The sequence below is a fragment of the Mustela lutreola genome, chromosome X (assembly GCF_030435805.1).
Source record: "Mustela lutreola isolate mMusLut2 chromosome X, mMusLut2.pri, whole genome shotgun sequence".
NCBI lineage: Eukaryota > Metazoa > Chordata > Mammalia > Carnivora > Mustelidae > Mustela > Mustela lutreola.
Genome location: NC_081308.1, coordinates 51,986,674 through 52,008,372, shown reverse-complemented (window position 1 = coordinate 52,008,372; position 21,699 = coordinate 51,986,674).

The window sequence follows — 21,699 nt, the reverse complement described above, 5'->3', positions numbered from 1 at the left end:
GCTGCTTCTGCAGCAGTGGGAAGAGCAAGCCTGTGGGAGTCCTCCCCAGGTTGGCCCCAGCACAGAGCTGCATCATTCTACACACCCCTCATGCCTTGTCTCCTTGTCTGTGAGGTGGTAATGATGGTGCAGGGAGCTCCGGGGGTTGTCGTGAAGGTTACAGAGATGGGGGGTGTAAACTTTGAACAGTGTGCCCCACATAAAATGCAGATCTGGTGAGCAGAGGCAGCTGCTCACATTAATTGTTGATGCCAAGGCACTGGAGTTCCACAACAGCCTATGCCTTTCTTTCCTGGGTCCTTTTTGTCTCAGCCACTACCTTAGAGAAAGTGACTCAGCAAGGCTGGTGCTTGTGGAGCCCTCTACAAAGCCAGCTAATTCACACGGGCGATGCCCTGGAGATAAGGGGGTTTTCCTGGGTGGTAGGACCCCATTTCAGAGGCTTAACTAGCTGGTTTCTCCTAACTGGTCCTGTCCTCCAGGGTCAAGATGAAGGCCTGCCAGGAGACTGGTGGTCTCACCAGAGTTTTCCACTGGAAGCATGAAGGACCCCATGGGGCCTCGTGCAGAATGACATGGGTGTTGGAGGGAGAACAGGGGGGACATCGCCTGTGCCATCATGGGCAGGTCACTATATCTGGCTCAAGCCGGCTTTCTTCCCATCTGGGAAATGGCAGAAGACCATGCTTTTTCACAGGAGGGATGAGGGTTTAGGGAGGTATTTGATGACTGTGTTGGGGCTGCATGAGTAGCAGAGTTGACGGAGGGGCCTTGGAGTCACAGACTTGGGTTCAGGCCCCTGCTGCTGCCACATAAAAGTAGATTGTTTGGGTAAGCCATGGACCTCAGTGTCCTCCTCTGTGCACTGGGGATAATACCTAGCATGTAGGTCTGTGAGGGGTACAAAATAGAAGGCCATATTAGGAGCTTAGAGCAGAGCCTGGTACTCACTAGATTGTAGTTTTATGGTGATACTCTGGCATCACTGGTGTTGCAGACCTGGTCCCACCCTCTGGAAGCTTTGGTTGTGTGACAGATGGCTTATGAGGCTGTGGCTGACAGAAAGAAGCAGTGTCTGTCTTTTCTTAAGATTAAGGGTACAGAGAGGTGCCTGGTGGCTCAGTCGTTGAAGCATCCAACTCTTGGTTTCAGCTAAGGTCATGATCTCAGGGTGGTGGGATTGAGCCCTGAGGTGTGCTCTGCTCTCAGTGTAGAATCTGCTGGAGGTTCTATCTCCCTGTATTTGTGTGTGTGTGCTCTCTCTGTATCTCTGTCTCTGTCTCTCTCTCCCTAAAATAAATGAATCTGTAAAAATAAATAAATACATACATGCATAAGTTAATTAATTATGGGTACAGAAATCAGTGATGGAGCTGGGCTGATGGGACGCTTGGCAGCAAAGACAGGTGCACCCTGCTTGAAGGCTCAGGGGTAGCTGCGGTGTCGCCAGTGGTGATGGGGGTGTGAGGAAGTTCCCTCGTGCAGCATCCAGAGGGGAACTTAGATGGGGAGGGTTCCAGGGAGTAAATGCCCATGGGTAGGAAGCATCTTCAGGCAGATGAATGTCAGAGGGTGTCCTCATGGATGGGGAGGCACCCTTTCTCCCTGAAGCTGCCCACGAGTGGAGGTGTGCCTGCTGGGGACATAACTAAATCATTGGGGTTTAGCCTCCTAAGCTGTTAATTTATGAAGATGTGGCCAAGACCTTGTCTCACTGCTTTTTAAAGAGAAGTAAATTAAACTGTTGTTTGGGATGGTGTTGTCTTCCAAAGGCTCATTCAGAGTCAGTGGTAGAGCTGCTGTGGGCTTTCCAACTTGTCTTGAAAGCCTGGTCCAGGCAGGGTGAGGGATATTCCCATCTCTTGGGGTCTCTTGCCCTCTCTGCTTATGGCAGAACGTGGTTTTGTGACTGGTAAATAAACAGGCATCTTGTGCAGATCCTTCAGCTCTTCGTGTGGCTGCAGTAGAGGAAATTCCCATTCACTGGGCACAGACTGTGGCTGGATGGGCGGTGTGGTGGGGCTCTCACCGAGCATTCTCCTTTCACGTAATCCCTGACCAGACATGAGTTTTGTGGTGTTGCCACTTTCCTGCTGGCGAGGAGGGAAGTTGAGGCCCAGGAAAGTTACACTTTCTCGCTGTGGTAAGCGGCAGAGCCATGTCAGCCGGTCCAGGTCCTGGCTTTCAGGTCTGTTTGCTGTGAGCATTTCCTCTTGTGTTTCCAGCTTTTGGCCTGTTTGACCTATCAAACTATTGATGGTATATTGATAATTCTAATACTCTCGACATTGTGAGAGATTAGCTCTTCACTTTGTGCTAGAAATGTTTCTTGCTGTATTTTTCTTTTAATTAAAAAAAAAGTCGAAGTCCCACGTTTCTGCCCATTTAAATCTCCCTGAGTCCCCCTGTTGTGAAGTGGTTGGGTTTGGGGATTTCTAGGGCAGGGGCCCTGACACAGTTAGTGGTGGCTTTGCCTGGAGGAGCCCATGGCTCAGGACTTAGAGTGGGGACTGGAGCAGTGTGAACTGTGGCCTGAAAATGTGTTCGTGTGTGCTGAGGTGGTGCCCAGATTCTTTTAGAGGATGAACTGAGGTTTTGATCCAGTAGGTTAGAGAAACACTTGATGGAATAACACTGATAATTTTGTTTTTGTATTCAATCCTAATTTTGTGTTTTTGTTTTCGTGTAGTACAGTGTGCTCTATGTTCTAAGAAAAAATTGGCAATCAATTCATACAGTATCATGATTTAATAATCCTTCGTCACTCACCGGGTCATATTTCAGGTTTTTATATGTAGTTTTTATATCTGTAGTTCTGTTTCTGAATTCTGCATTTTGATTCATTCCTTCATTTTTAAATTTCTTATTTTAAAGATTTTATTTATTTGAGAGAGAGAGAGAATGAGCTAGGAGCAGGGGCAGAGGGAGAAGGAAAGGGAGACTCCTCACTGAGCAGGGAGCCTGATGTGGGTCTCAGATCCCAGGTCTCTGAGATCAGGACCTGACCCAAAGGCAGATGCTTAACAGACTGAGCTACCCAGGTGCCCCCACATTCCTTCATATTTTTATTTTTACTCCAGTGCTGCACTGTTTGGCTGGTTGCTTCAGTTTCTGGGAGGGAGGGAGATGACCCCCTCCCCTGTTCTTCTAACAAGTTTGCTTTTGCTGCGTTGACTGGAGAAGGGCCAGGCTTCCTGAAGATGAGTAGGATGATTCAGTGACACCCAAAAGGCAGTGGCTATCATTGTTCCCACTGTGCTTCAACAACTTCACCCACTGACTCTTTGATGATGGCAGCCACCAGCAAATCTTCTGCAGAGGACTGCTGCCTTGGGATGCTTTTCTTGTGGTGCTGACTTCATTCCCCCTGGCAGCCAGTACAGCTAGGATTAGAACCTAGGAAAAGTCCCATTCAAACCCAAGAAAGTGGGGTGCCTGGGTGGCTTAATTGATGGTCTGCCTTTGGCTCAGTTCATGGTCTTAGGGTCCTGAGATCAAACCCTACACTAGTGTCCGTGCTGGCTGTGGAGCCTACTTAAAATCAAACAAACAGAAATCAGCCCAAGAAAGTACCATCCTTTGTGTTGTTCTATACTGTGGATCAGATTTTCTTTTTCTTTTCTTTTTTTCTTTCTTCTTTCTTCTTAAAGATTATTTTTCAGTGAGAGAGCACAAGCAGGGGGAGAAACAGGCAGAGGGAGAGGCAGACTCCTGGTTGGGTAAGGAGTCTGATGCCGGACTTGATCCCAGGACCCTGGGATCATGACCTGAGTCATGTTAGGCTGCTGCCTAACAGACTGAACCAACCAGGCATCCCCCAGGATCAGACTTCAATAATCCTACCAGATTTCTTTAGCTTTGACCTTTTAAAGGACAATGAAAGCTAGCTAAACCTACACCAGGATTCTGCATCTGCTGGGGCTGTGCTGTCCGGGCCTATGTGCCTCCTGTTCTTCTAACCCCATCAATTCCACCCATGTTTTAGCCAGAGAACTGTAGGCAGGTGTGTGTGTGTCACTGAAAGCTTTGACTCATCATTCATATCTTTATTGTAAGCTTATAATCTTTATTTTTTTCTTTTTGGGGGGTAAGATTTTATTGATTTGCTTGTTTATGAGAATGAATGGGGAGCAGAGGCAGAGGGAGAAGCAGACTCCCTGCTGAGCAGGAAGTCTGACATAGGGCAAGATCCCAGGATTATGACCTGAGCCCAATGCAGATGCTTAACCGACTGAGCCAGCCAGGCACCTCTTTATTTTTCCTTTATTGATTATCTGCCTTTCTGAGGCAGCATTCTACCTGGGTTTTCATAACTCCACACTAAGGTATTCTTCCACTAGTGTGGCCTGTTTTGAGGTAATTCCTATACATTCTGGCTATGCTGCTAAATGATGCTATGATCTTGGACTCTTTTTTTTTTTTATAACCTCTCTGAGTCTTGGCTTCCTCTGTGCGAATAGGGATAATATACCCTCTCTTGCAGATGTGTGGAGGACCATGGCTAACTTGGATGCAGTTGGGGTCATCTACCGTCATATGGAATACACAATTTATCTTGCTTCCTGTCTTGATAATGACATCTTGGTTTTCATGCTGTCTTAGAACAAGTAGAACTTGACTTACATGTAAGTTGTGAATTCACGTACGTTTGACAGAGGTGTTATTTTAGTTTAGTTTAATTTAAAGCAGGCTCCACACCCAGTGCAGAGCCCAGTGTGGAATTCAAACTCACCACCGTGAGATCAAGACCCGAGCTGAGATCAAGAGTTGGCCGCTCAACCAGCCTAGTCACCCAGGCATCCCTTCTGTTTATCATTTTTCAAAAAATGTGACAAGTAACACTTTCTCTGCCTGGACCTGTCCTCACACCTGCTATGCTGGCCTGGGGGTCAGACGTGTAACTGGTGTGGTGCTGGTGATGATGAGCAAGACAATTGTTACGTCTTTTTACCAAATTGCTGTTGTCCTATTATTTCCCTTTTTTTTAAAGATTTTATTTTATATCGTGGTGATATATGCTAAAACTGTTGATTCTGGTCCTGCATTAAAACTTGAATATGTAGCGCATTTTTCAAGGATTCATCCCTGGAGATACAGTATTTGTTTTTCTCTGTCTGACTTATTTTGCTTAGCACAATACCCTCTAGGTACATCCATACTGTTGTAAATATCAGGATCTCATCCTTTTTGATGGCTGAGTAATATACCATTGTGTTTATGTACCACTTCGTCTTCTGTTGCCGGACACTTGGGCTGCTTCCATATCTCGGCTATGGAAAAAAAAAATGCTGCAGTAGGCTTAGGGGTGCCTCTGTGCTTTAAGAATGTTGAGTCTGATGTGTCAACTGCCACAACAGTCGTGGCAACTCAGGAAGGGAGCCAGGTCCAGGAGGTAAGAGGAGGAGTGCAGCTTTAGGCAATCTGAGTTGAGGTATCTGTGGGACCCGCAGGTGTAGGTTCTGGTTGGACAGTCAAAATGTAGGGATGGGTGCTTGGGGAAGAGAGATGCAATCATGCTGTTGCCAAGGGATATATTCCTTGTAGAGAGAGTGACAGTTAAGGATTTAGGGTAATTCCTTCTTTTCTTGGGCAGATAAAGGGGAAGAATAAAGGAGTAGTGGATGGAAGGGGAGGGACGTGGCTTTGATGCCAGGAAGGCATTTTTGCACAGATGTGTAGAGAAGAGAGATTTCAAGGAATGAAATGTCAGCAGTGTTCGATGATGTGAAATGTTGCAAAGCAGCTTGATTAGGGGGTGGGGGTAGATCGAGGAGGTTGTCACTGAGTACTGAAAGAGAATGGGAGGTGAGTAGTGGAGTCCTAAGCCAGACATAGAGATAGAGTGACTGGGCGTGAGACCATGGAGGTCACACACAAGAATAGCCTTTTAGAAAGTTTGATGGTAAAGACACAGACGATCCTAACTCCAGACATAGCTTGGACAAGGGTGGGTTTTACAGGCTGTGTTTACCTATTTGCAGGTTGACTGAAGGGAGATGACAGATGGTGCATGGTGCTGGGTGTTGTGGGTTGAGATGGGATCAGGTATACAGAAAAGCACACAGAGAGGAGTGTATGGATGCCATGACTGCTTCTGTAGAACGCGAGGCCAACATTAGGCATGGAGGACATGGAACGTGGCTCAAGGAGATGTGCAGTCTCAGATACAGACCACATGGCTCAGAGTCTTACAGGGCTCTCCTTGCCTCTGCGTGGCCCTTCTCACAGGGTTTAAGTTTTGAACAGTCCTTTTGTTCCTCTGGGTTTTGGGTGTGACTGGAGTGACAGAGCAGAGAGCAAGGAGAGGGGAGTCTATTACCCTCTCTGCCTTCCCTGGTATGGGCTCTCTCCTGATCTGGATGGACGGATGACCTGCCATTACTTCTTTTAAAAATGCATCTGGCTTTACCCTGCCAGAAAGAACACATGTTTATTGAAGAATAGTGGGAAACCCCAAAGAAACTGAAGGAAGAAAATAAGCACTCAGCTGAAGACAACCATTCAAAAATTCTGGCACCTTTTCCTCCCAACTTTCACTGAAGTTGAACAGATAAATGTATATATATGAAGTGATTTCTGGGAAAGACCAAAAAAAAAAAAAAAAAAGATACCAACAACAAGAAAACAAAAAAGAGAACAAAGCAGAAGAAAACGGTGTTCATTTTCTTCCTGAGGCTGCCCTTCCTCCGTACTGCTACTTGGTTTTACTACCTGCTTTTCTCCCTGGGCTTTCTTGACAAAACATGATTCCACTACTTTTACCTTCTTCAAAGTGTTTGACAGAGTCGTTTGCTTTCAACATGGAGTTTGAGCAAAATGGACTATTGTTTTAAAATATTCTATCATGTGTGCTGTAATATCTCATCCTGGACATGATACAAATGCTATGATAAAAAGAGGAGATGCTTTTAAAGTGATCACCAGAGTTGTGAAATTCATTGGCATGATCCTTCTTTTTTTTTTTTTTTAAGATTTTATTTATTTATTTGACAGACAGAGATCACAAGTAGGCAGAGAGGCAGGCAGAGAGAGGAGGAATCAGGCTCCCTGCAGAGCAGAAAGCCCGATGCGGGGCTTGATCCCAGGACCCTGGGATCATGACCTGAGCTGAAGGCAGAGGCTTAACCCACTGAGCCACCCAGGCGCCCCGACATGATCCTTATTTTGAGGGTCATAATTCGTTTAATTTTTTTCTGCTCCAGCTTAACCTTCGCAGTTTTCAGTTGTTATGTGCATTAGACACAGTATTAGCAGTAGTGGCAGTAAAAATACTCCTGTCACCCTTTACAGGTACCATTTTACTAGCATCCTTACCACTGTAGCAGCTTTAAACCCTGTTTCTACCCTGTTCATTCCTTTCCTTAAAACCTTTTTCTTAGTTTTTGGTGTTCTATAGCTTTACCACAAAATGTCTAATTGAAGATTTCTCATCTTGCTTGGTATCTGTGCATTTCCTGTATTTCTGGATTTATCATTTCCGTAATATCCTCAGCTGTTTTCTTCTGAAATGTTGACTCTGTCCTTCTGCTGTACTTCCCAGGATTCTTATTTAAACCTCCCATCTGTTGTTCGTGCCTCTCAAGCTGGCGTTCATCCTCTTCTCCTGCCTCCTTGTGTTGCATTTTGGGGAATGTCTTCACTTCTTGGTGCAGTGTTGTGAAGTCCTTCATTCGGGGCTCATCTACTGCCCCACCATTCTGGTGTGTTTTCTGTTGTGTTTTACGTCTCAGTGATTTTTGGTCCCTGTTTAACTTCCTTGAGTTCCATGTTCACACTTGGCCTGTTGCTTTTGATAGGCTCTTGATCCTTCTTCATTTTTAAACCTCTTTTGTGTTCTTAAACAATTAACATGTAATATTTTCTATTCTGTATCTGATCATTCCAGTGTCTAAAGTCTTCATTTTCCCTCAGTCTTCTGTCTCTCACAGTGGCCTCATTTCTTGCATGCTCTGTGAAGGGATTTTTAGACCAGATTTATTGGAACATAGATGTACTCTCTTTTAATTCTGTTTTTGTTTGTTTGTTTGTTTGTTTTTTCCTGGAGGGTTTGTCTTTCCTTTGCCAGGAGGCTGGGAGTGTTCTTGGTTGGGATCACTTTGGTTCCATTTGATGGTCCTGGTTTATTAAGGAAATCTCAGGTTCAGTTCCCCCAACTTACCATGTGGTGGGAACAGGGTCTGGAGGGCACAGGCCTGTAGAGATCCTGCAGTGAAAATGGCATTTGTTCTCTGGCACCTTGATTTGTTTCTCTTGAGCTTGTTGCTTACAGATCAGGTTTTGGCTCACTTGTTTCTGCCGCCTCCCTTCTTCCTGCTTCCTTTCCTACCATTTTCTAAGTCCTTTGTTAGTTTTCCGATGTCCTCTAAAGCCCAGAAATGTTTTGTGAATTCCATTTGCCATCACTAATTGCAAGGCTCATCCTGCAGCAGGAAGGCCAGAGCCAGACTCTGTAATGCTCTACCTCCCACAGAGGAGATTTTAATACCCTCTCCTCCTGTTCAGAAATTCTAGATTGGAGATGGAGTTATGGATACATTACCATCTACAGAGGATTAGTTGCCTATATAATAGAACAAGTATGCATTATTCTAATCTTCCTAAAACTTCCATTTTGCATAATAAATATGAATGAATAAGGAACCCGCATTACTTTAGTTTATGCAGATGTTCTCTTTCTGTCTCTGGCTTTAGATGGTAGGTTGTAATTTGTATGGTTCATTCTGAAAATTGGGTAACTTCATTCTTATTTTCTACATGTTGGTGCCATATAAAGTGATGATTTACGGAGATTCAGAGGTAAATATTTATCAACATATAAATAATTGGGGAAGGCTTCCTTTACAAAAGTTAGAAATATTAAGACCTGTTTAATCACAGAAGGGATATCCTGTAAAGCTAGCCCATAAATAAAAAGTGGATCAGAAGAAAGCAAAGAGAGGAGAGAATTTGGAAGGAGCACGTGTAGGGACACCTGCCTATCCCTGTAAGTCAGGGGCAATCCAGAAGGGAAACATTGTTAAAGGAGGCAGTAGTGTTTAGATGTAATGAGCTACTGGAAACCTCACAGTGTTCTGGTGAAGCAAGTGGTGTGCAATCAAGTCCGCCAGCCCATTTGAAGTTGTGGCTTCAGGCAGCAAGGGAGCAGGCCTTTCTGTCTGCCTTTATCTCCAGTGGGAGTGACTTGTCCTCCTTGAAGTCAGCCTCCAGACATCTTTTCCTGTCGCTACACATCTGTGCATCACTGAGAATTTCTGCGGTTGCTGCTTCATGGAGATGTTTGTCAGTTTTGGGTTTTGTTTGTTTTGTTTTGTTTTTTACCAAGGTTCACTTGCTAACTTTTCTCTTCTCTTAAAAATATATTTAATCTAGGGGTGCCTGGGTGGCTCAGTGGGTTAAAGCCTCTGCCTTCGGTTCGGGTCGAAGGCATGATCCCAGGGTCCTGGGATTGAGCCCCACATCAGGCTCTCTGCTCAGCAGGGAGCCTGCTTCCCTTCCTCTCTCTCTGCTTGCCTCTCTGCCTATTTGTGATCTCTGTCTGCCAAATAAATAAATAAAATCTTTAAAAAATATATGTGTTTAATCTAGGGGCACCTGGGTGGCTAAGTGGGTGGGTTAAGCCTGTCTCTTCAGCTCAGGTTATGATCTCAGGGTCCTGGGATTGAGTCCTGCATTGGCAGGGAGCCCTCTTCCTCCTCCTCTTTCTCTCTCTCTGCCTCTCTGCCTACTTGTGATCTCTCTCTGTCAAATAAATAAGTAAGTAAATAAATCTTTTAAAAAAATATATATAATCTCTTCCAGGAAGAGATTATGCTGAGTGAAATAAGTCAAGCAGAGAGAGTCAACTATCATATGGTTTCACTTATTTGTGGAGCATTACAAATAGCATGGCGGACAAGGGGAGATGGAGAGAAGGGAGTTGAGGGAAACTGGAAGGGGAGGTGAACCATGACAGGCTATGGACTCTGAAAAATAATCTGAGGGTTTTGAAGGGGTAGGGGGTGGGAGGTTGGGGGAACCAGGTGGTGGGTATTAGAGAGGGCACGGATTGCATGGAGCACTGGGTGTGGTGCAAAAACAACGAATACTGTTACACTGAAAAAAAATATATATATGTGTATATATGTGTATATATATATATATATATATATATATTTCATCTATCATTACCATGTATTTCAAATGGTAATGGGGGATGATGGTGTGGGACCCCATGAAGTGAATTTACACTGCCATCTTGACCACAATATAAGTGTCGTACACAGCCGTCCTGTGTCCCCTTTCCTTCTGAAATGGATTCTCTCTTCCCAGCTGTTATCAATAGAAGACAGGGGTCTTTGCTCTTGTAGGTGACTTGTCCAAGATCGCACAGCTTTTGAGGTTTAACCTTTGGTCTGATTGTAGGACCCATTTTCTTTAACTCAGTGCCATGCAACCTACCATGTAGGAGTCTCAATACTCTCCTGCTTTTGAAGCTGTTCTCCATAGGCCACGTCTACCAGTGCATATCTATTCTTGTCTAGTTCACTCATTTATTGCACACATTTACTGGATGCCAGCTATGTGTTTCAGGCACCTTTCTAGGTGCTGGAGATATGGCAGTGGGCAAGTCAGACACAGCCCCCTGCCCTCATTGAGCATGTTCCATTTCCTACTACTGGAAGCATCCACCAGGAACAATGGACTTATGCCAGAAGTCCAGCAATGATATGAGTTCCAGAAATTTCTGAATGGTTCTTTGTGGAAGTGATGATTTGGCGGCAGCCCTCAAGGTAGCTATCTGCACAGGCAAAAAAAAAAAAAAAAAAAAAAAAAAAAAAAAAAAAAGGAGGGCTGGTGTAGAAATGCCTGGTGAATGGGCTTCAAGGTCAAATAACTGAGCCAGGTCTTTAAGGTCTTATTTAGTTCTGAGATTTTTCAAGAACGTTCCATGATACATATGCATATTATAGAAAAAACCCTATTCAAAGCACACTGTAAATTTGGAGGACGATTGTCTTTGCATTATTTTTGTGATTAAATGACAGTTGATGATACAGGCACTGTTGTAAGTCACTTATCCCTGTGCCAGCACTTTGTGGTAAATTCTTTTATCATCCTTATTTTTCAGAGGTAGAGACTGATGCAAAGGGAGAAGTTTGGTGGTTCTCCACTGGCCACAGCTAAGCTAGCAAAAAGCAAAAAGCAGAGCCTGCATTGGAACCAGGCACTGTGGCTCCAGACCCCAACTCTTCACCCTTGGGCTTCTTGCATCACGCCTGCTTCCTTGTCACTAAGAACTTGGTGCAGGAGTTTAACAGTACCTTTAACTTCTAGTTTTTCTTTCTCAGAACTGAATCTGCATTGCAGTGCATCTCTGCATAAACATGTGTTTAATTTTGTCACCTTTAATTTTGTTTTTAGGTAAGATCTGAAGGAGTCAATCTCTTTCTTCTGAGGCTTCAAGCACTTCAGACAAACTTTGCAGAAGAGCAGGTGCTGATTTTTGCTTGCCTCGTGCCTGGTTTCCCAGCGATCATGTCATCCAGAGGGACCTGCATGGTGGAGACACTCATCAGTCCTAGCCCTGGTGTGGCAGATGGTGAGGAACATTTTAGCCAGCCTTACAGGTTGAAATGATTCTGGAAGTTCTCTTGAGGGATTCCTCAGCTTGTCATGATCCTGAATAGAACCCTTTATTTCGTAGATGGGTTTGGAGGAGGAATTATCCCCTGCTCTTGTTCACAGTAATGTCTTACAGACATTAGAATAGAAAGAATCAGAGCCTTTTTTATATGCAATGAGGACAGGAGACATTTACTGAAGTGGTGGAAACAGGAATGGAAACAGATGTTGGAAACAGCAGGAAGTGGAGACACATCATGTATCTGGAGTGTTTTCTTGGCTGTGAATGAAATTTAAATCTGCCATCCAAAACTACTGTTTATTGTCCTCAGCATGATTGTTTCATGAGTGGACATTCATCTGCTCACCCAGCTGTGTATTTTCATGCTGCATTCATGGAAAGACAGTAGCTGCTTCCTGGGAAAGTCATGGCAACCATCTGTGTCCCATGAGTTTTTAAGGAACTTGCCAGTTAGGGCCAATGATTGATTAATGCACATCACTTTATTGCCCAAAGACAGGTATTTGATCCTTAGGCTGACCAAAGCATAATTTGGCAGAGAGAAGAATAGTTTAGAGGGAGAGGTGGCTTCATGGGACTTTGTACCATATTTCCAACCCCTTGATGCTCGCTGGCCTGGAGTGTAGTATGAGCAGGTTCCAAAGGAGGGGCAGATGTATTTTAATGAAGGCCATTTTTTAAAAACCCTTTGAACGTTGGTGAAAGAACTCCTTTTTTCCCCCACTCTGGAGCAAAGATATATCCCCAAGAATCACTCCACTCTTGCCGGCCATATCAGGGGAAAGGATCACTGAGGACCAAACATGCTTTTTCCTTCCAGTACTATTGAACTGTATGGTTATTCAGGTAAAAGCAAAATCTTGGATAATTCAGGAATGGTCTTCCTCTTGATAGGAAAGAGGAAACATTGCTTATTTTCTCCCAGTTCATCCATATTTTGTATGTTTGCTTGTTTATTTGTTTGTTTGTTTTTTGAGTTGACTCTTTATGATATTTCACTAGAACTTGAATATGTGCTATATCACATCAGCAAAGACCTGGCATACATAATATTTTGTGTGAGAGTGTATGTCAAGGAAACATTTCAGTTCTCCCATCTGCTTTCGTATTACCATATTCACACAGAACACTTCACTTCTAACACTGTGGCTGAGGCTGTGGATTTTTCCCTCACCAGGCAACTCTGCAACACCAGCTGGGTGTCCTGTAGTTTCACTCAGCTTTGACACTGTCTGCCTTGATATGGCATCTGATCCCACAGGTTAAGGTCTCAGTCCCGTGAGACTGTTCCATCACATTCAGGTGCCAGTCACAAGTAGGAGGGCCCCAGGTTACCCACAACTTCTCTACAACTTGGCTACAAATCAGAGGTTCCTTCAACTCCTCCTCCGGTTCAACTGATTGGCTCACAGAACTCTGGGAAACATTTGTTTTCATTTACAATTTATGAAAGGTATGATAAAGGATACAGATAAACAGTCAGATGCAGAGACACAAAGGGCACAGTCTGGGAGGGTCCCAAGCACAGGAATGTCTATTCCTGTGGAGCTGGGTTTCATCTCCCTCCTGGTACCTGGATATGTTTACTTACCTGGAAGTTTCCTGAAACCCCTGCTATGAGGATTTTTTTTTTAAAGATTTTATTTATTTATCAGAGAGAGAGAGGGGGAGATAGCGAGCACAGGCAGACAGAATGGCAGGCAGAGGCAGAGGGAGAAGCAGGCTCCCTGCTGAGCAAGGAGCCCGATGTAGGACTCGATCCCAGGACGCTAGGATCATGACCTGAGCTGAAGGCAGCTGCTTAACCAACTGAGCCACCCAGGCGTCCCTGCTATGAGGATTTTTATGGAGGCTTCCTTACATAGATGTGCTCTGCTTTTAGCCCCCTCCCCTCTCTGGGGGAATGTAGGGGTTGGGGTGGGGGTGCCGAAGATTCTAAATTCTAATCATGGTGTTGTCTTCCTGGTGATGTGTCCCCACTGAGGAGCCATCTGGGAGTCCACCCAGAGTTGTGTTCTTAGAACAAAATATTAAACTCAAAATGGATGAAAGACCTCAATGTAAGATAGGAATTCATGCCAGTTTTCTTAAGGTGATTCTTTCTCTCTGCTATCCCTCAAGATTCTGTCCTTGCCTCCCTTCCTGACTGCACTGTCCTATTGGGCAATCTTGCCTATTGGGCAGGTGGAATGGACCAGTAGGGTCAAAATGCACAGCTTCTAGAAGACAAAGGATACTCCAGTCTGCTCTCAGGACTTTGGAGTCTTTGTGTTTTTGGTGCTGGCGAAAGGAAATGAGAGAGGAGAGCAGACAAGAAAGAATGCTAAGTCATTAGAGAAAACTGGTGGGATAAAATACAGGCATGATGAGTAGAATGAGTTTAAAAACATGATACCATTGGGTGATTTTTTTTAATACTCAGTAAGAATATTTTTAACAAAGTGAACCATTTAGTTTTGAAATATTCATTCTTAGCATCATTTGAGTTTTAAGATAGGATTACATTACATGATTGTCAACATTATTTGTCACCATTACTTTTTTTTTTTTAATTTCGGATAGGAATTTTAATAAGATAGCATTTTATTTCAGTAGACATTTAAGTTAAAATTTAAATGTACATATGTTCTTTCCCACATATTATCTCTAGGCTACAAATTAGAGTGGAAGAATAAGGAGAATCAAGATACTTGTTTTAAAGTTCTTTTTACACTGTTTTGAAAATATTGTCTTCCTCATTTATTTCCATCATTTACCATGTTAGCAAAATCTACAGACTTGTACTTGGTAAGTACTGATTGGGCTGGGTATAGAGGATGTCCACAGGGAAGCTGCCATTCTCTTTCAAAGTGACCTTTATTTATTTTTAAGTAAAATAGTCACTTTATTCTTATATTTAATGGTAACTTTATTGTAAGAGGTTTAAAGTTTCCTAATAAGTGATTTTACCTATTTGTACAAACTATTTATTTGTACCTCTGGAAGACTGTGGCTCCTAAAATAATTCAACATATGTCATGATTCTTCTTGGTATAATTATATTTAAAATTATGTTTTAAAATTTTAATTTTTAATTGAAACTGTTTATTGAAGGCAATGTTTATTTTCTCATGCAAAGATGTTGAAATAAACATTCTTGTTGAAATCTTCTCTTAAAGGTGTTGAGGTATGGTGACCCCAGACCCCAGATCTTGCCCAGTGGTGAGGCAGACCATCCCGGGCCATGCAACTGCCCAGAGTAGCCCTTCCTTATATCCTGGATCTTTCATCCACTAGGTGCTACTTACAGCTTCTTATGGAGGGGCCAATATTTGGGCAAGTGTGCAACCTAAGGGCAGTAAGCTCCAGAAAGGAAGGAAACATGAGGGAATTTCTAGTTTCACTGCTCAGGGTTTTTTGGGTTTTTGTTTGTTTGTTTGTTTGTTTGTTTTCCCCTATGAAAAATGAAGGCTCACAGGACAGAAGTATCCCTTTGATTGGTGCTGGGGTGGGGAAGCAAATTTTCTTCTCCCTATTATTGGAAAGCAGGCAAAATTAGTTAAAGTGAATAATCAGAAACAATTTGGGAGGGAAAGAGATCACAACAGGCATTAATCCATGTGGTGAATGTGGACTACTAATTCAGTTGTCTTTGGGTGTTTACTTACATACACACAAATGTGCATGCTTGGATCAGGGGAAAACAGCAGAAACTTGATGCCTTTTGAAATATGTGGAAGTACTAACCTTTAGAGGTACCGGGCTGTGTATTTGTTAGCTATCTGCATATGGGTATTTTTTTCAGAACTTGTTTCTGATTTGATAAATAGTCTATATTCACTGTGGAAAACATAGTATACTTTAATATATTGAAATTAAAGTTCTTTATTGAGAACTTGTCTGCCTCATGCAAGTGCCTCCAGGTATTTAAAAGGTGGGAGGTCGGGGTACCAGGTGGTGGGTATTAGAGAGGGCACGGATAGCATGGAGCACTGGGTGTGGTACAAAAACAATGAATACTGTTATGCTGAAAATAAAAAAAAAGAAAGTCAGTAAGAGAGCTGGACATACAGCAAGTAGTAGTAGCTCAAGTCCAATACCATGTAACTTTTTGTATTGATTATGAAATTTAAAGAAGGAGAAAGGGACTTTTTTTTTATTATTGTATTTCTTTTCAGTGTTCCAGAATTCATTGTTTATGCACCACACCCAGTGCTTCATGCAATACGTGCCCTCCATAATACCCATCACCAGGCTCACCCAACCCCCTACCTCCCTCCCTTCTAAAGCCCTCAGTTTGCTTCTCACAGTCCACAGTCTCTCATGGTTTGTCTCCCCCACCAATTTCCCTCAACTCACTTCTCCCCTCCATCTCCCAATGTCCTCTGTGTTACTCCTTATGCTCCAGAAGTAAGAAACCATGTGATAATTGACTCTGGTGACTTATTTCACTCAGCATAATCTCTTCCAGTCCAGTTCATGTTGATACAAAAGTTGGGTATTCATTCTTTCTGATGGAGGCATAATAATCCATATTGTATATGGACCACATCTTTATCCATTCATCCATTGAAGGGCATCTTGGTTCTTTCCACACTTTAGTGACTTTGGCCATTGTTGCTATGAACATTGGTGTACAGATGGCCCTTCTTTTCACTACATCTGTATCTTCTTGGTATATACCGAGTGCAGTTGCAGGGTCATAGGGCAGCTCCATTTTAATTTTTTTGAGGAATTTCCACAGTTTCCCAATGTGGCTGCACCAAGAAAGGGACTTGTTATTAATTCTGTGGAGCTGGTCAAGTCTGATACTCAAAGATGAATTCTTTAGACATAAAGTAGTTTATACTGATTCTATTCTTCAGATTCATCTACAAGGAAAAGGCTATAAAACTAAAGTCCCATGGATTTGATTAGAGTAGTATTGGATGTTAAAGTACCTGAAATGATGAAGAATGTCTGTACATTCTTCTAGATTTGTTTAAGTCCTAAAATATTAAATTAGTTATAATGTATGTGAAAATATCCTTACTATTAGAATTGCTTATCCTTTCTCAAATTTTTTAGTGGCTTAGTACTTAGTACTTCCACCGCTGTATGCCATAGCTGTAATAAGCAAGCAGTAACAGGAGCCACCATCCCACCTTTGTCAGGTCACAAGGCAGAATCAGAAACAAGTCTACCAAAAAATGTCATCCCTAATAATTTCTGGTACTTTAATTTTAAAGTTTTAGTTGATATTCATCCAATCAAATATATAGCTGAGGTATATGTTTGTGAGAAATTGAACTGTTTAGGGTGGTGGGTTACACTCACTCCCCTAATCATGTATTCTGTTTCCTTCCAGACATCCCCCATTTGAGACCAGTGCCAGTGTATGTACATTACTACAACTCAAGACAATGAAAACATTTATAGTATAAAAATTCCATACATGGCAATTCACATTGTTTTTATTAAATGGATTATAAATTTCTTTTTGGAAAAAAGGTATCTAGCTATAATCCAAAACACTCAAAATCGAGTTGCTGTACTGCCCCAAATCATACAGGTATGTCATTCCTCTTTTTCTTATATTTTACATAGGTAAAAATACACTAACACATACCAAAGTAATTGACTCATAGGGGTTTTGGTTCCTAAAGAATGCGGGTTCTAGGGATTATGTTTATGGGTGGGCTCTCTCTCTGTTGCTGAGGTGTCAGAGGGACTTCTGAGGTAGCACTTGCCATGCTCTGCTGATATTGCCATGACAAGGTGATCTTGGGGGCCAGGGAGATGTTCTGAGAACATGGTGTTATGTGCAGTCTCCTGGACCCTCTCATTTTCCTTCCTTTGCTCAAGAACCAGTGACATCAGAGCATAAGACCAGGGGCCTGTGTTGCCTTCACCCATCCCAAGCACCAGGCAGGCCCTCAAGAATCATGTAGGTGGGCTGTGGGAAGGACCTATTCGACTGCCAAGTGCCTTTTGGCATCTCAGGGGGAGGAGTGGAAGAGCATCTCAGGATTTTGAGGTGCCATGATGGAATGCCTGGAAGAAAAGGCAGACTCTCTTTCAAAGGCTTTCAATGAAGACCTCTTTCTGTGTGGGGCCCATGGTATACCTTCCCTCTCTTGTGGTCCTTGGTCATAGAGAAATGGGCTTTCCCAGCAGGTTGAGTTGCTTAGAGACTTTGTGCTGTGTAGAGAAGGACAACTTGGGGAGGTTTGAGAGGAGCTGCTTCATGGCAGGGGCCTGCTTTTATGCACAAAGCATGGTCCCATTATAGCAGGTTCGCTGATGCCCCAGAGTTCCCAAAAGTGTGACTAGGCCTGAGCTGCAAGAGTTCACACACCTGAGTGGCAGGTAGCATCTTGGTGGAGGAGCACCAAACTGAGGTCCAGAGCACGTGTCCTCATTGATTAAGAACTGACTACAGAGCTAGAGAAACTTATTGTCAAGAAGTCTGAGGGGGATACAGTTACAGTAAAGAGCAGCAAAATACTTACTGAAGATTTTGAAAGGGAGCTTTGGGGTGATTGGATGGCTCAGTTGGTTAAATGTCTGCCAGAGATCAAACCCTGTGGTGGGGGGTGGGGAGTCCCTGCTAAGTGGGGAGTCTGTTTCTCCCTCTCCCTTTCCCTCTGCCACTCACCCTGTCTGTGCTCACTTTCTCTCTGTCTCTCTGTGTCAAATAAATTTTATAAATCTTTTAAAACATAAAAATACAAGAAAGATTTGAAACTTAAATTCACTAGTTGTAACATGTAATAGGAACCCTGTAAACAGTAATGATCACTGCTGAGAACAAAATTGATTTTTTTAAAGATTTTATTTATTTGGCAGAGAGAGATCCCAAGTAGGCAGAAAGGCAAGCAGAGAGAGAGGAGGAAGCAGGCTCCCCACTGAGCAGTGAGCCCAATGCAGGACTCGATCCCAGGACCCTGAGATCATAACCTGAGCTGAAGGCAGTGGCTTAACCCACTGAGCCACCCAGGTGCCCCACAAAATTGATTTTCCAAAGGAATATCCCAGAACACTGAGGAAAATTTCAAAGAGATGGAAATGAGAAACGAATAAGTAAGATCTGAGGTCAGGTCCAAATCTACCTTGCAAGTATCCTGAGGACAAAAGGAGAAAATAACAGAAGTTATAACTGAACTAATGCAGCATTTACTTGAGCTGAAAAACAGTCATGCATTCAGTTCATAAAGCCTTCAAGTCCCAGGGAGAATTAGCTGAACAGACTCAAACCAAAACAGACATAAACCTATGTGACTTTCAGGGACTAAGAAAAAATTGTCAGAGTTCCAAACAGAAACCACCAGTTCCTTCTAGAAAATGAGACAGAGTATCATTGAATATTGACTTTAAGCTCTATCCCTCAGAGCTGAAAGAACTCTCTTTCTTAGAACTCTTGCTTCCTATCACATATGTAAGCAGATGTCAGATTGATTAACATTGTAAATTGGTTTAAGTTCTAACTCTACAAACAAAATGATAAATAATTTGGAGACAATCTAGGGGCATGTAATAATTTGGGAAGTAGTAGACTACCTTAGGTAGAGATAAGACCCACAGACCATAGAAGAAATGACATGCCACTTTATTTTAAAAATTTGAAAAAGATTTGTATATCAAAAAAGAGTAAAGCTGCATGTGGGCAACAGGCTGTGAAAAGCATCTGTAACATCAGCTGTTCAAGGAGTTCATGTCTCTGACGTGCCTACAAATTGAGAAGAAGACAAACAGTCCAATTGAAAAACAGACCAAATGAGAGGAAGGAGAAGTTCATGGAAAAGGAAACAGAAATGACCCTGGATTTCATAGTGAGCCAGGGAACACCATTAGTTCTGGACCATGTTGAGACACCTTTATTCACTCACCCTGTAGACAAAAACTAAAAATCATCAGGTAGACAAAAATTTGCATGAAATCATATATAAGAAACTGAGCCCCACTCTTTGATAAATTTTACAGTCTATCTTGTGTGATTGTTAAGTCAATTCAAAACCATCTGTTTAGAGACTCTGACACTGTTCCCTACTTGGTTACAAATTTTCAGGGAACCATCACTGTATTTATTGAGAATAAGTTCCTCATTCTTGAAAAATACATTTGAGTGATGAAAAATAGCAAGAATAGCAGAATAACCACAAGTTCAAGGTTCTAGTTTTCCTCCCGCCCTTAGTTGGAAAGGAAACTTTTCACACATGTGAGTCATCTACTTTTATTATCTGGCTTTCTTAGTTTCCATAAAGTCTGACCTCCTGAATCAGTTTGGATGGTTGTTTCATCCTAACTCAAACTGTCTTAAAGATTAAAAAAAAAAAAAAAAAAAAAAAAAACCTTCAATCTCATGAAGAAGCAGCTCATGGCAGGGCTTGCAGAGAATGTGTTTTATTCACACTGTCTCCATGAGTTTCTCCATTTTTCCCTACTCTGCCCTTTCCCTCTGGCCAGTTTGTCTTCCACCCCCTGCTGACTGTGTGATGGCTGCCCGCAGTGGGGGCACTGCTTTCCTTGTTCACATTCAGAGACAACCCAGATATTTCTGTAAAGCCCTTCCCGTTTGTATGTGTGGGACAACCTAGGTTACTGTCTCTCGTAGAACAGTAACAAGGCACTGACTGTCGTGCAGCTGGCTGTGTGAATGGCCCAGGAGGAACATGACTGGCTTCCATGACAGAACTCTTCCCTGTCGTGAGGATGGGGCCAGCTTCCTGTGAGTCACCTGGGCTGCAGTGGAGGAGGCACACAGTGCTCTGGGGTTCAGGGAGGAGGAGGGAGGAAGGATGCTGGCAGTCAACTCTCCAGACCCAGTACTACCACACCCTGAAGATAGTCCTACCTAGAAATGGTCCCTGCCATTGTACAGACTCAATACGTCTCAGTGAGTTCTTCTAGTAGTTTTTTAGTGCCACTGTAGCAAATGACAAATTCTCAGTGGCTTGAAACAACACAAATTGATTATCTTGCAGTTCTGGAGGTCAGAAGTTCAAAAATCAGTCTCAGTGTGGTAAAATCAGGGTGTTAACAGCCTGTGTTCCTTCTGGAGGCTCTAGAGGAGAATCCACTTTCTTGCCTTGTCCTGCTTCTAAAGCTGCCTGCATTCCCTGACTTGTGGCCCTTCATTGCACCACCTTTTATCCCTCTGTTTCCAACTGCACATTGCCTTCTGATTCTGATCCTCCTGTCTCCTTATGGATCCTCATGATTACATTGGGACCACCGAGGTAATCCAGGATAATCTCTCCCCCCCTCACACCTTAATTTAATCATGCTTGCTACATCCCATTTGCCAGGTAAGGTAAAGTACTCAGAGCTTCTTGGGCTCAGGGTATGGTCATCTTTGGGGCAGTCGCTATTCAGCTGATCAGTTGCCTCCTGTACTCCCTTTTATGCCTCACACCTCATCTCACATGTGTCTGCTGTGTTCCTCTCTTCATCTGCATTGCAAATGAGAAATGCAGCAATTTAAACCATTGAATATTAGATTTTGGAAATAGTTGCGGGAATAAAAGCACATAATTTTATTTGTGTCCTAAAAGTTTTTGTTTGGAATTTTAAATTTTATCTAATTGTCCCTAGGTAAATTAAATATGATTCAATCAGTTGATCTGAAAAATCTTTTCAAGAGCATACCGCTGTTGTAAAGGCCCTTCAACACAGTATTTTGAGTGCTGTTTCCAAATGAAGTTTACACTTTCACCCTTATCACTGTATTAAAGGTCATGTTTGAGGGTTTTGTGTGTGTGTGCTTTTTTCCAAAGTGAACTTGCTTCTCTATCTAAAACTAATACCTCTAACAGTATTTTTCACCAGGGAGGAGAGGAATTAGTGTATCTTCTATACTAAGTTTTCTTTCCATGTGAAGAATCTGTTAGGACTAATATTCATGGGAGAAGGAAAAGACAGTAGCTCTTACACCCCATATACTATGTTGACAACAACAGTATAAGCCTGACCAAAGCTGTACATCTTGGTGCATCATTTCAGCTGAAATGTGTTCAGTGAAGTATGATTTATTCCTTAGTAATTCATTTTTGTGTGAGATAAAAGTACATCAACAGAAATTAGGGAAAGCAGAGTGGTAATTTTAAAATTTCATCAGT